The following is a 12,780-nucleotide window of genomic DNA, read 5'->3' on the forward strand; positions in this document are numbered from 1 at the left end:
GTCTTATCTCTAAGTATCGTCTCTGTGTTATCATTAAATTTGGCTCATTTCTTTTCTAGATGCCCACCCTGGCCAGGTGCTGTGGCCATGACATCTGTTGTAGGTAACTGTGACCTGTCACTCTCCTTCCTTGTCTCATTTTGGCCTGTTTTGTTTGGGTTTGGTTTTGGTTGCCATTGTTCAGGCAGTGTTCTCTTGGTAAGGTCAAGGGGAAGTCCTGAATGAAATTTATCTTCCTTTCAGTAATTCTTGAGCATCTTACCACTGTGAGTTAAGTGATTAATAATTTATTCCAAGCAAAACTTTGGAGTAACCAAAAAATCTTTCTCAAATCAATTTTACTAATGTTATGTATGTCAGGGTATATTATGTCACAAGGGTGATCAGGCCTGTGAATGAATATTTATATAAACACTGATAAGGAGAGTGGTGGCTTTCTTACATACGATGTCTTTCTTACATAATAAATGTGCTCCCCAAAGTAAGCAAGCGTCAACAAACTGTGACCTTGTAATTGAAAGGAGAAAAGACAGAAAGCTTCTTATAAGACAAACATTCATGTTTAAAGTTTCTGATAAGTTTAAGTCTTACATATAGTACTAAATATTTAATGCCTTAGAGAAGGGTATAGGAGGGCTTTCTTGGAGGAAACTGTTTATCTGAATAGCTTCAGTTTTGCGTGGGTTCAGTTTCATGCAATCAGGTTTCACTTCCTGTAACAAATCGTTATTTTTTTTAACCCATGATGAAGAAATTATGTCAGTTTTATATCATAGCAGTTTGTTCAAGCTAGCCTAATTTAATTAATATATCAATCTCACCTGGGGTTTTATGTAAAACTTCAGATCATAGAGAATGTCATTGCTATGTGCAAACATAAATATCCTGTTTTGGCACAAAATTTTGTATGTAAAATTGTATATATTCAACTGTGCTTAAGAGCCATTATGATCGAATTTCATGAGAACACCAGGCTGAGAATGCAAATACAGAGCTTATGGACTTATTTATGGAACACCTGTCTGCAGTGTGGCAGTCTTCAATGGTATTATTGAATGGTGCTTTTCATAAATTTTGAATATGCTCAGTTCTATAACACAGAATCTATTATAAGTCTGGTGGATTCATTTATTTCTAGGTAGTCTTCAAATGCTTCAGTTTTGGTAAAACTCAAAAGAACTTTATCAAACACCCCTCTACTTCCACCCATTTGGACATATTCATATCTTGAAGGGTAATATTATCCTTCTACAGATAATTGCTATGTTAGTAATCAGGTTAACAGGGTGTTGCTTTATCTGGAATTTAATTTATTTATTTATTTATTTTTTGGTCTTTTTGCCATTTCTTGGGCCGCTGCAGCAATATGGAGGTTCCCAAGCTAGGTGTCTAATCGGAGATGTAGCCGCCAGCCTACACCAGAGCCACAGCAACATGGGATCTGAGCTGCATCTGCAACCTACACCATAGCTCACGGCAACACCGGATCCTTAACCCACTGAGCAAGGCCAGGGATCAAACCCGCAACCTCATGGTTCCTAGTCAGATTCGCTAATCACTGAGCCACAACGGGAACTCTTGGAATTTAATTTCTAAGCAACTACAGAAATTATTTCTCAGACTGCTGCTGCTGTTTATCATCTTCTCTTTCTTTCAAATTACTGGAAAGATGGGAAGATGTTCTCCCCGGAGTTAGGCAAAGCAAAATCTAGAGAGATCTGGAAAATCCGGTTTATTCTAAACTTAGATTCCATGAGTGGGTCTAAATTTGGTCAGACCTGCTCTCAAATTCTTACCATCAGCTTGTTTCGGAGTCATCTGGACTTGATTTTCAGAGAGAAGAACCTGGAGATCAAAATTCAGCTGCACAACTTACTGTCAACCCAGTGTTTTACAGGGATGTGCATATGCAAGTGAGGCGTGTGTGTGTGTGTGTGTGTGCACGCTAGTATGTCTTTAAATCAAAACCAACCAAACATTAAAACTAGTGATTATTCAAATCAAGTTTTAAGGTTTCTATCCCAACTCCTTTACTAACTGCGGCTTTGCACTGGAAGGAACAGTGGAAAACTGTCAGGAAATGGGTCTAAATGTTCCAAAACTTTTTTTGGAACTTTTTTTTAAAGGCAGCAAATCTATGCAGAGTCATTCCTTTCTGTAATTTCTTGGTCAAAGCCCCGATCCTTTATTGGCCTAAGTTACTTTTGAAAAGATGATGAAAATCATTTTTCCACAGCTGCTTTCACAGGACTATGTGTATAGCAGTTATTCAAGAAACTTATCTCAATGAATGTTTGGCTAAATGAATGAATGAATGAATGAAAGATCCTGTCTAAAAATATATTTGGAATTTTTAGTGATTAGTAATATTTCTGTATTCTTTTATACCATTATGTGTTTTCATTTTAAAAATAAATTTTATTTAAAATTTTTCAAAAAATACAAAATATTCTTCGAATTATATTACTGGTTGCTACAAGTGATTCATCCTTCTTAACTCTTCAGTCACAAAAAACTTCTTTTTTGGTCCTTGGGTATCCTCTGAGCATATCTACCCAAAATACTAATATTTAATGATATTTGCATTAGCAAGCCTCCTAAATGGCCACCAACGATCCACATCTCCTGGTACCTACATCCTTGTGTCATCATTGAGTCATCCAGGTTCACCCTGTGTGAGCAACAGAGTACAGAAATGACAGGGCCTGACTCTCAAAGTTATAAAAGGCAGGGTACCTTCCATCCTGATGCTGCGGATGGCTTACTCTAGGGGAAGCTGCCACCATATTTCAGGGACACCAAAGCTGCCACTTGAAGAGGCCCATCTGAGAAGGAATTAAAGCACCTGATCAGCTTGTCACACCTGTGAGGGAGCCACCTTGTAAGCAAATCCTAAAGCCACAATCAAGCCTTCAGAGGACTGTCACCTCAATCTGACTCCAGCTACAGAAGAGCCCTAAGTGAAAACCAACAATGCCCTTCTTGAATTACTGACCTAGAATTTGTGAGCATAATAAATCATCATTTTATGCCATTAAATTTTGTAATAATTTGTTATACCATCATAGTAACTGCAATAATAGTTAAATGTATGCATATTCACTAAATTTATAGATTTAATTCTCACTTTTAAGAAAATAGGAACTCAACAGAGGTTGTAAGATCAAGCACACACTTAATATCCTCCAACAAAACTTCTAGTAAATTTCTCTCCTTAGAAAAGTTTCTACTGGACCATAAAAGTTCCTGGATGGCTTTTGTAACCTTTAACTGCTTTGGTAGATTTGTGTGTGTGTGTGTGTGTGTGTGTGTGTGTGCGCGGGCGCGCGCGCGCGCGTGCTTGGGCGCGCATGCGTGCTTTTTAGGGCTGCATTTGTGGCATATGGAAGTTCCCAGGCTAGGAGTCTAATCAGAGCTGCAGCTGCCAGCTTATGCCACAGCCTCAGCAATACCAGACTTAAGCTGCGTCGGAGACCTACACTACAGCTCACAGCAACACCAGATCCTTAACCCACTGAGCGAGGCCAGGGATTGAACCTGCATCCTCATGGATACTAGTTGGGTTTCTTACTGCTAAGCCACAACAGGAACTCCTGGATTTACTTCTTACCACTCCCTGAAAACATGCTCCTTTTACAATCAATATCTACTGGTGCCCTCTGAATCTGGTGAACTACAGCTAGTGAGTGAATAAAGGGATTAGTGAATAAAGGGTGATAAATATATAAACTAGTGAGAAGATTTGGTTCCTAATATGCGTCAGGTACTGTGTTAAATGTTTCACATGTTATGTTGGGTGTTCCCATTCCCATTCCCCCTTTGTATATGTACAGTTCTTTCTGTCATATGTCACATGCACTTCACCTTTCCAATGATCCAACATATGTAGGACTCGCATGGACAAAGGGACTCTGTTAGCATTTAGAATCTCCCCGGCATGATTTTCTTTTAAAGGATGTGATCAGCTTTTGGTTTGCAAAAAGAATATCTGAGAACTACCCATTAACCAACAGCTTCCACAGCCCCAAAAAGATATAGGCTCCTGCTCTCAAAGAGCTTCATGCTTATGAAGAAACTGACACTCCAACAACAAAAAAAGAAAATCAGTACAATAATTCTATGCACAGATGTAAAATAAGAGAGGTGGCTGCTTGAGAGGACAGATAGAATAAGGTCTGAAACAAAAAAGATGAAGAGGAAAGGAAAACATTACAAGCAGAAGGAGCAAAGCATTAAAGCCACTGGGTGGGAATGAGCTTGGCATATTGGGGACAAAATAAGGACTGTTGGGCAGGAGAGTGCACAAAGATGGTATAAGATGAGGTCAGAAAGGCGGACAGGCCCAGGCAGGGAGGCCTTTATACAACAGAATGAAAACTCAGATCTTATTTCTAAAAACAATGAGAAGCCAACTAGGATTTGAAGCCAGTGACTTATATTTCCAAAGGATCCTTCTGGCTGCTCTGTGGTAAAGGGGCTCCTCTAGGGGGGCAAAAATAAAAGCAGGGGTTGTTTGGTACAGCAGGACCGGGAGGGACGATGGCAGCTAGACTACGGAGGTTCTAACACTAAGGAAGAGAGGTTGATAAATGCAAAGCACGCTTTGGAAGAAGATCCCAAGGAACTTGCTGATGGATTGCATGTGGGGGTCTACGCTGCCTGCCAAACCTCAGCTGTTTTGGCACTGTCACCTTTCTGGCCTGTACAGCATTGTTTGCATAATCATTTAAATCCGCACTGACCTTTACTTTATTATTTTATAAAATAAAAATTGGAAAAGATGACAAATGTTGGTACTAGTGATAAAAGGCGTGGATCTCTTAAATGTGATATCTCAAGACAAAGATGGGTATCATTACGCATGCTGAACACAGCAGATTTTAGCCTCAACTGGTTTCTCAATGAAATCTAAAGCAGTCGATAATGCAATGAATGTGGAGGAATACAAGAAAATTGAAGATTGTATAAAATGGATTAATACGTTATTGAAATTATTTCTAAAGAAGTGCCGGTGTTTTTTTTTAAACCTACCATGTTTAAGTCTATTGCTCAACATTTGTATATTCTTAACACCATTCATGTTTCCATGCTTTCAAATATACATAGCCTTTTAGCAAATATCACATTCTAGTAAAAGACTATATACATTGAGTGTCGTGGAGATAACATTTATTCACATACTAAAACATATATACTGAGTTTCTGTCTTGTCCTGGGCACTTTTCTATGTGGTTCAGTCATAGAAGTGAATAAATGAGGTTAGACACAGTACCTGCCTTCAGAGAGCTTACAGTCTACTGCATATAAAAATAAGTAAACAGGCAATTGCAATGGAAAGTGACAAGAGCTGCGATGGGCAATGTTCAAGATGCCACAGGAACACACAGGTAGAAGCACAAACTAAGAAGCTTGGGGTGGGAGACCATGATGGAAAACTCCCTTAAAGGAGGTGGTCTCCGGGCTGAAACCCCAGTGGCAGAGGCTGGGGAACCCGGAACGCATCAGGAAGAGCTGGTCACCTCCCTAAGAATGAGTCCAGCCATGCATTCAGCAGCCAAACCCCATATAGCATCTTTTCCTTCCTTAACACGACACATGCAGGAAATCACGTTAGATACTTCTAACATGTTAAAGAGACAAAAATTATATTTATTTTCATGGCTTTTAGGAGTTCCCGTCGTGGCGCAGCAGAAACGAATCCGACTAGGAACCTTGAGGTTGCGGGTTCAATCCCTGGCCTTGCTCAGTGGGTTAAGGATCCGGCATTGCCGTAAGCTGTGGTGTAGGTCGCAGATGCAGCTCAGATCTGATGTTGCTGTAGCTGTGGTGTAGGCCGGCAGCTGTAGCTCCGATTAGGCCCCTAGCATGGGAACCTCCATATGCCAAGGGTGTGGCCCTAAACAGAAAAAAACAAAAAACGAAACAAAAAAACAATTCATGGCTTTTAGTCAAGACATAGAAATCTGATAGAAAAGTGCTATTTGGGGGATCACAATGGCTCTGGTCTACAAGCAACTGAGTTCCCCTACGGATTCTCCGTGGAAACAAGTAAAAGCAGATTGTAAAACAGATTCAGAAAGTGCCAAAACAGTCAAATGTACTTATTAATTTAATCATTTAATCATTTAATGACAGAGGTAAATCGCTATGTGTTTAAAGAGGTATAGAGACGTTCGCTTGTGGTTTTGCTTTTGTTTTGCGGGAAAATATTGTGTACATTATGGTGGAATTCACAAATTTTGACATCCACAAAGGGCTCAGGCCTTCCTTCTTGGAAACAAAAGCCCTTATTCTCTTCAGCTGGGTATGATATTTTCTCTAAAGAAAGACTTACAGAACCCCAGCATTTGCATCTTGGGTCTCTCTTACCATCTCCTGAGTAAACCCATTTCCTTTTGCATTATTTGTCATTTCCAAGTTCCCCTTCCCTGCATGATATATTACTAGAGTTAAGAAGCCAGAGGGATCAACTTTCAAATATTTCAAATGTGATTTGTACAACTAACTTAGTTTGCCTAAGTAATAATGTACACACCTAGCAGGATCTGCCCTATAAATGACTCCCCAGTTCACCTTGGATTCCACTTAAAATCTGCCCCTACTACCTACCAGCTTACTAGTCAGAAAGTGAATAGCTTATGACAGATCTTATTATGCTCACAGGAGCCTTTCTTCTGGGGAGCTGGAATCCAAAGTAAGAAAAAGTGAGTTTACTTACCCAGGGTTAAGATTAAATCTGGAGGAAGTCAAGATTTCTAATATTTGCTTGTTTCCATGGTGTAAGTTTAAATTTAAGTCGTGGATTAAATACTACAAAGATCATCATACTTTCTGGTCTCGATAAAGCTCTCACTATGCATTCTACTTCTCTTCTTTACCTCTCTCTCTCTTTTTTCTTTCTTTCTTTCTTTTTTTTTTTTTCGGTCTTTTGCCCTTTTAGGGCTGCACCCATGGCATATGGAGGTTCCCAGGCTAGGGGTCTAATCAGAGCTGTAGCTGCCGGCCTATGCCAGAGCCATAGCAATGCCAGATCCAAGCCACATCTGCGGGCAACACCACAGCTCACACGCAACACCGGATCCTTAACCCACTGAGCAAGGCCAGGGATCGAACCCACAACCTCAAGGTTCCTAGTCAGATTCATTTCCATTGCGCCACGATGGGAACTCCTACCTCTCTTTTAAACTAAACAGGGACTAGTCAGAAAATATCTATCTTCATCTATATAGTATTTACTTTCTAAGCTATTATATGAATGTAGTTTTGAATAGGACCAAGCATGAGTCCTACCGGAATGAGATGTCAGCAGTTGATCCACCAGAAAAACACAAGGGGAAAAATGTTACGATAAGAGTTTTGTAAAGGCTGAAAAATAGACAGCAACAGAACTGAGATTTTTACAATGTATTTTCCTCAAAAATCATTTTTTAATGACTTTGTAAATGCTTATAAAGCAATGTGAAGTTTATTTTGACTTGTTAAAGTGCCAAAGTTTGTATTTGTATAAATCTGTCTCACCTGATATCAGAAAAACCAGACGGTCCTCACAACAGTTTTATCCCAAGAGTATCAGCTTACTGATATGCTATGTAAGAAAAAAACCCAAAAATAAAACAAAATAGGAGTTCCTGTCGTGGCTCAGTGGTTAACGAATCTCACTAGGAATCATGAGGTTGCGTGTTCGATCCCTGGCCTTGCTCAGTGGGTTAAGGATCCGGCATTGCTGTGAGCTGTGGTGTAGGTCGCAGATGTGGCTTGGATCTGGCATTGCTGTGGCTCTGGTACAGGCAGGCAGCTACAGCTCTGATTAGACCCCTAGCCTGGGAACCTCCATATGCCGCAGGAAGCGGCCCTAGGAAAGGCAAAGAGACAAAAACAAAACAAAACAAAACAAAACAAAATGCAGCTAAACAAAAAGCTAGTAATACAAACCAATAGGCAATCACTATGTGTTTTTCTTAAAATAATATTTTAGACATTGATGTTGTTGACCTCAATTTCATTTAGGTGAGAGAGAAAAATGGCCGGCAAATAAACCATTCTCTGCACAGCCCTGCTGTTATCTGTGGGCGTAGAGCATTTGTAGTCTGTAGAACTACTGCTCCTGCTTGATGGAGATTTGCTCTTAAACGCCCTTCGCCTCATCTCTTAAAAAGCTAGTTCTTATCTGCAAGCTTGCTAGTTGCTATACAAGCAGTATTCCATGTCTTCATTAAATTACAATTAGGTCATTTTCTTTTTTTTTTTTTATTGTAGTGCAGTTTACAAAAATGAAAGAATTTGGCACAATTTTATGTCCACCAAAGTACCTCAGATTATTTCTCAAATGTTTTTGGTTGGATAAAATCTCCAGTGTATCCTGCCAAGTGCCCTTTTCTCCATGACTTCCAAATCCATGCAAATTTCAGGGAAAATTTAATCCGTATGTTTCTGATTCATTCACTCAAATCATCATATTGTTGTTTTCAAAAAACAATTTCATGTCCAAGAAACCCTAGGGGCATTTATATATATATCTCTATATAATCTGTTTTTAGTCAAATTTCCCCCCCTATTGGAGCATGGAAGTTGTATATTTTCAAGTATTAAGTACTAAACCTGATCTCCCCCATTCCCATTTGAACTTCAAATTATTCTTGTAAGAGGTAAGTTCCAATCAGAATATGGAGAATGTGAAATGACTGCACATTTCTGCCAGCAGCTGCCTTGCCAGAACCGAGGCTGACTCAATCAGCCAGAGCCTGCTGAACAAAGCCAAGTTCACCCCTTAAGTCTCAGGCGAACTTCCCACCGCTGAGTCACCAGTTGAGGAGTTGCACTCCGGGATCTGAACCTGCCATTTTCGAAAAGTTCGAGCTTAGACACATCTGCACCCTTTTGGAACAATGGACTATCACACTTGGTAACAATCATCTCTGGAAGGGACAGTCTTTCTATAAATAAGGTACTCTCTATCTACTGCAGTATTGTTTGTTTACGTTTTTCACACATCATTTTAGGGTCATCAAATCATGTTACAGAAGACTTTAGGTTTCACGCAAAAACACCACAATATGTCACGATGCCGAACACATTAACAAGTAAATAAAAAAATACATGTTTATGCATTGGCTTCTAGTTCAAGCAATCTGGTTGGCATTTTTCTCAAGGGAGTTATTTAAATTTTAAATGGAACAACATCTCATTTAGATTTCTGCAAATATGCTGGGGCACAGAAGTAATTTATATGTACATGAAACTCTTCACTGAAGCACCTGGGTACTTGACAATAATTAAAATACAAAGTAGGCTTATTAACTTTTCCTTTTAACTTTCTACCTTTTTGCTTCTTCACAGAGAGAGGAAATTTCTAGAGTAGACTGTCAAGTATCTGGAGGTCCTTTTTCCTACTGCCACACAATGCCTGATTGCAATTTGCTCCTACATCTCTTTCTGCTGCATCCTTCAGAAGCTATGCTCTGATCTTCCCTTATACACTCATTGTCTATTTTCAGAATCGGTGTTTTTATTTCTTAAACTATCAGCTCCTTTTATTCCAACTGCCAGAGACTGAACATTTATTTCACTTTAATGTCAGCAATATAATTAAGGAAACAGATGATAGAGGGTATAAAAATGATGGTAAGTGCTATAAATCACACATTTCCACAACATAGTTTCAGCAACGACCTGGGAATGGATAATTCCCATACTTAACGTTGTTGGCCTTTAGACCTCCATCCTCATCTCCATCATTAATTGTCTTTGAGGTCGTGACTTAAGAGGTTCTCAAAGTGTGGTACCAAGAAACACAAACACTGAGTTCATCCCAAACCCGTGGAATCAGAAACTCTGGGAGTGGGTCCTGGCAATCTGTGTTTTATATGCAAGACTTGCAGGTGATTCTGATGCTCACTAAAGTTTGAACTGGCCTGAAACTTAATGCGTTGAATCCAATAGTTTGCTTCTCATTTCTTATTTTCTTAACCTCACCATTTTTATCAATAGCACCACAATCACCCTAATTTGTTGCCATCAAAATGCTGAAGTCATATTTACTCTTTTTCATTTTGTCTTCTTTTTCAGTCTTTCATCATGAAGATGGTCCATTTTGTAACCAAGGTGTTTTTGGGCTTTTTTTTTCAGTCTTTTTTTTTTTATTACTCAAATGAATTTATCACATCTGTAGTTATACAATGATCATAACAATCCAATTTCACAGTATTTCCATCCCATAACCCAAGAACATCCCCCCCCCCAAAAAAAAACTGTCTCCTCTGGAGACCATAAGTTTTTCAATGTCTGTGAGTCAGCATTTGTTCTGCAAAGAAGTTCAATCTGTCCTTTTTTCAAATTCCACATGTCAGTGAAAGCATTTGATGTTGGTGTCTCATTGTATGGCTGACTTCACTTAGTATGATAATTTCTAGGTCCATCTATGTTGCTAAAAATGCTGATATTTCATTCATTTTAATGGCTGAGTAATATTCCATTGTGTAACCAAGGTGTTTTTAAAAATCTATTCCTCCTCACTTATTCTAGGCTCACAAAATCTAATCCCAAGTCTTCTCCAACAAGCCAACCAATATCTGCTCTGTGGTCTTCACTCTCCACTGCTCTTAAAATAATTTTCCTTATATGCTTATTTCATCTGTCATACCACTACTCAAAAACAGGGCTATTTTATTTTGAACCAAAATACAACTCTATTGGTGGTCCTTTGAGGCCTCCAGATCTCAGCATCGCTCCACTGCCTTAATCTCATTCCTCATTTTCTAGCAAAACAGACTTTTTCACTGGCTCCTTCTTACTTTCTCTGTACTTTTTATTTCTCTTCTCTGGAAGGTCCTCCTTCCCCTCCCCGCCACTCTGTGTCCTCTTTCTGTTGAAAATCCAATTCATATTCTTTGAATCTAACTTTATCATTCAATTTTCATTTTCATTCTGTAATCTTTGTATATTCTGTTCCCAGGCATTATTTCAAGCTGATACAATGTACAAACTCTCCACCTCTTTTCTACATCCTGTTCATGTTCTTTTCACGCTATAATGCCCATTAGCCCAGAACTGTGGCCAACAGACTTTGGCTAAAGTGAGATTCTGAAACTCAAGGGTCCACATTTGCAGTTACCAGTACCCCTGGTTTAGGTTTATGGGAGGGAGTATGAAAATTACTGTCTAATAAGGGTTTAAATATTCATGCCAATTGTTTTTGATTCTGTGCCATTACTCTTTAGAGGTACTGTCCCTTACTGTGACTTTATCTTTCAAGACACAATTTATTACTCAATGAACCTGAAACGATGAAATCGGAGTGTACCTATGCATGTAGACATACATCTTCCCTTTAACAAGGGTCCAAATCTAAAGAAAACTCCATTAAGGCTAAAACCAGGAAAAAAATCTACTTCTACTTTGACTGGTATTTCTACAGCTCCCCGAGATAAAATAGAGCCTGTTTATTCTTAATATGTTTTATGATTTAGTGATATCCTGCAAGTGTTTTATTTTAATTTCAAAAAGCCAGTGAATAACAGATGTGGTAGAAGGCCAGGAAAGGGAGAAATGGGTTAGAGAAAATCAGTTAAAACTAAAAATATATAGCACTGGGCTTCTAAGCAAAGCCAACTATAATAAGAGGAACAGAAAGCATTAGTGGAAACCAGTTTCATTCAATGCTGGCACAAAGGGCAAAGAATTTTACTTTTTTACTTCTTAAGGAAATTTGACTTTGTTAAAGCAGCATCTTTATCTTTATCATATCATTTAAAATTTATTTGCAGCTCTATCATCAACACCAATCTTCAGATTCTTATGATTAAATTTGTACATCTCTACAATTTGTTAGCTGTGAATCCAAAATCTACAAAGCTCTGAAACTTAATTATTTTTATAACTCTAATGGTGGTAGAAAATTACCTAACCTGAGTTAATTCGGTGGCAAGACCTTACCTGAATTGATACAAAATTATTTCTATCTTTATTTATCCTACTTGGAGTAAATATTCGTATATTTTGCTGTTCAAACAATGCATCTGAATACAGAGTGAAGTTCTATCTGTCTTGGGTGTGAGATGTAATTACATGGACTATCTGTCTAAAATTCACATCTTTCTGAATTTGGAAATATATCTAGCCCCAAAGATTTGGGATTGGTGATTGTGGATGTGAGCTCATTTTCTAACTTTCTCAGGAAGAAGTTCTAAATTATTTACTATTATCTTGAGACTATCTCTTTAATACCTTGAAGTTTTTTTAATGTCTCTACTACGAAGGAAGTAGCTAAATTAGGTTTTAACAAAGAACTTGATACGAGTTATACAGAGGGACTAAAAACACTTTAAAACAATTAAATGTCAAAGGGCACACAATTCAGAATGCAAGAATGTGAAGAATTTTTAATATTTTATTTCCTAACTTCCATATGGGTGTGCTGAATGGAAAGAAAAATATATATGCATATGTACACCTATACATAAAATAGGGACACATGCATATATTTTACCATCTAATGGCAAATTTGGAAAACAGAATTAGAGCTATTGAATGAGTATATAGGTTGTCTATATCATGCTGTTTTCTCATAATAGATCATAAATAAAATAAATAAATAAATAAATAAATAAAATAAAATAAATAAAAGATATTTATTGTTGCAGATGCAACCACACACACACAAACACACACACAACATTCACCCAAAATACTCTATTGGTTATCTAATTTTTCCAGTATAATTACAAAAAGTTAGTACTTTTTAATATTTTATACAGTAAGATGGCTGTAATGAAATTAGTATTA

Source organism: Sus scrofa, chromosome 1 (genome assembly GCF_054392235.1).
Source record: "Sus scrofa isolate SSC_HxYL_T2T_F1_AM1 chromosome 1, Sscrofa_HxYL_maternal_Yorkshire_Landrace_v2.0, whole genome shotgun sequence".
Lineage (NCBI taxonomy): Eukaryota > Metazoa > Chordata > Mammalia > Artiodactyla > Suidae > Sus > Sus scrofa.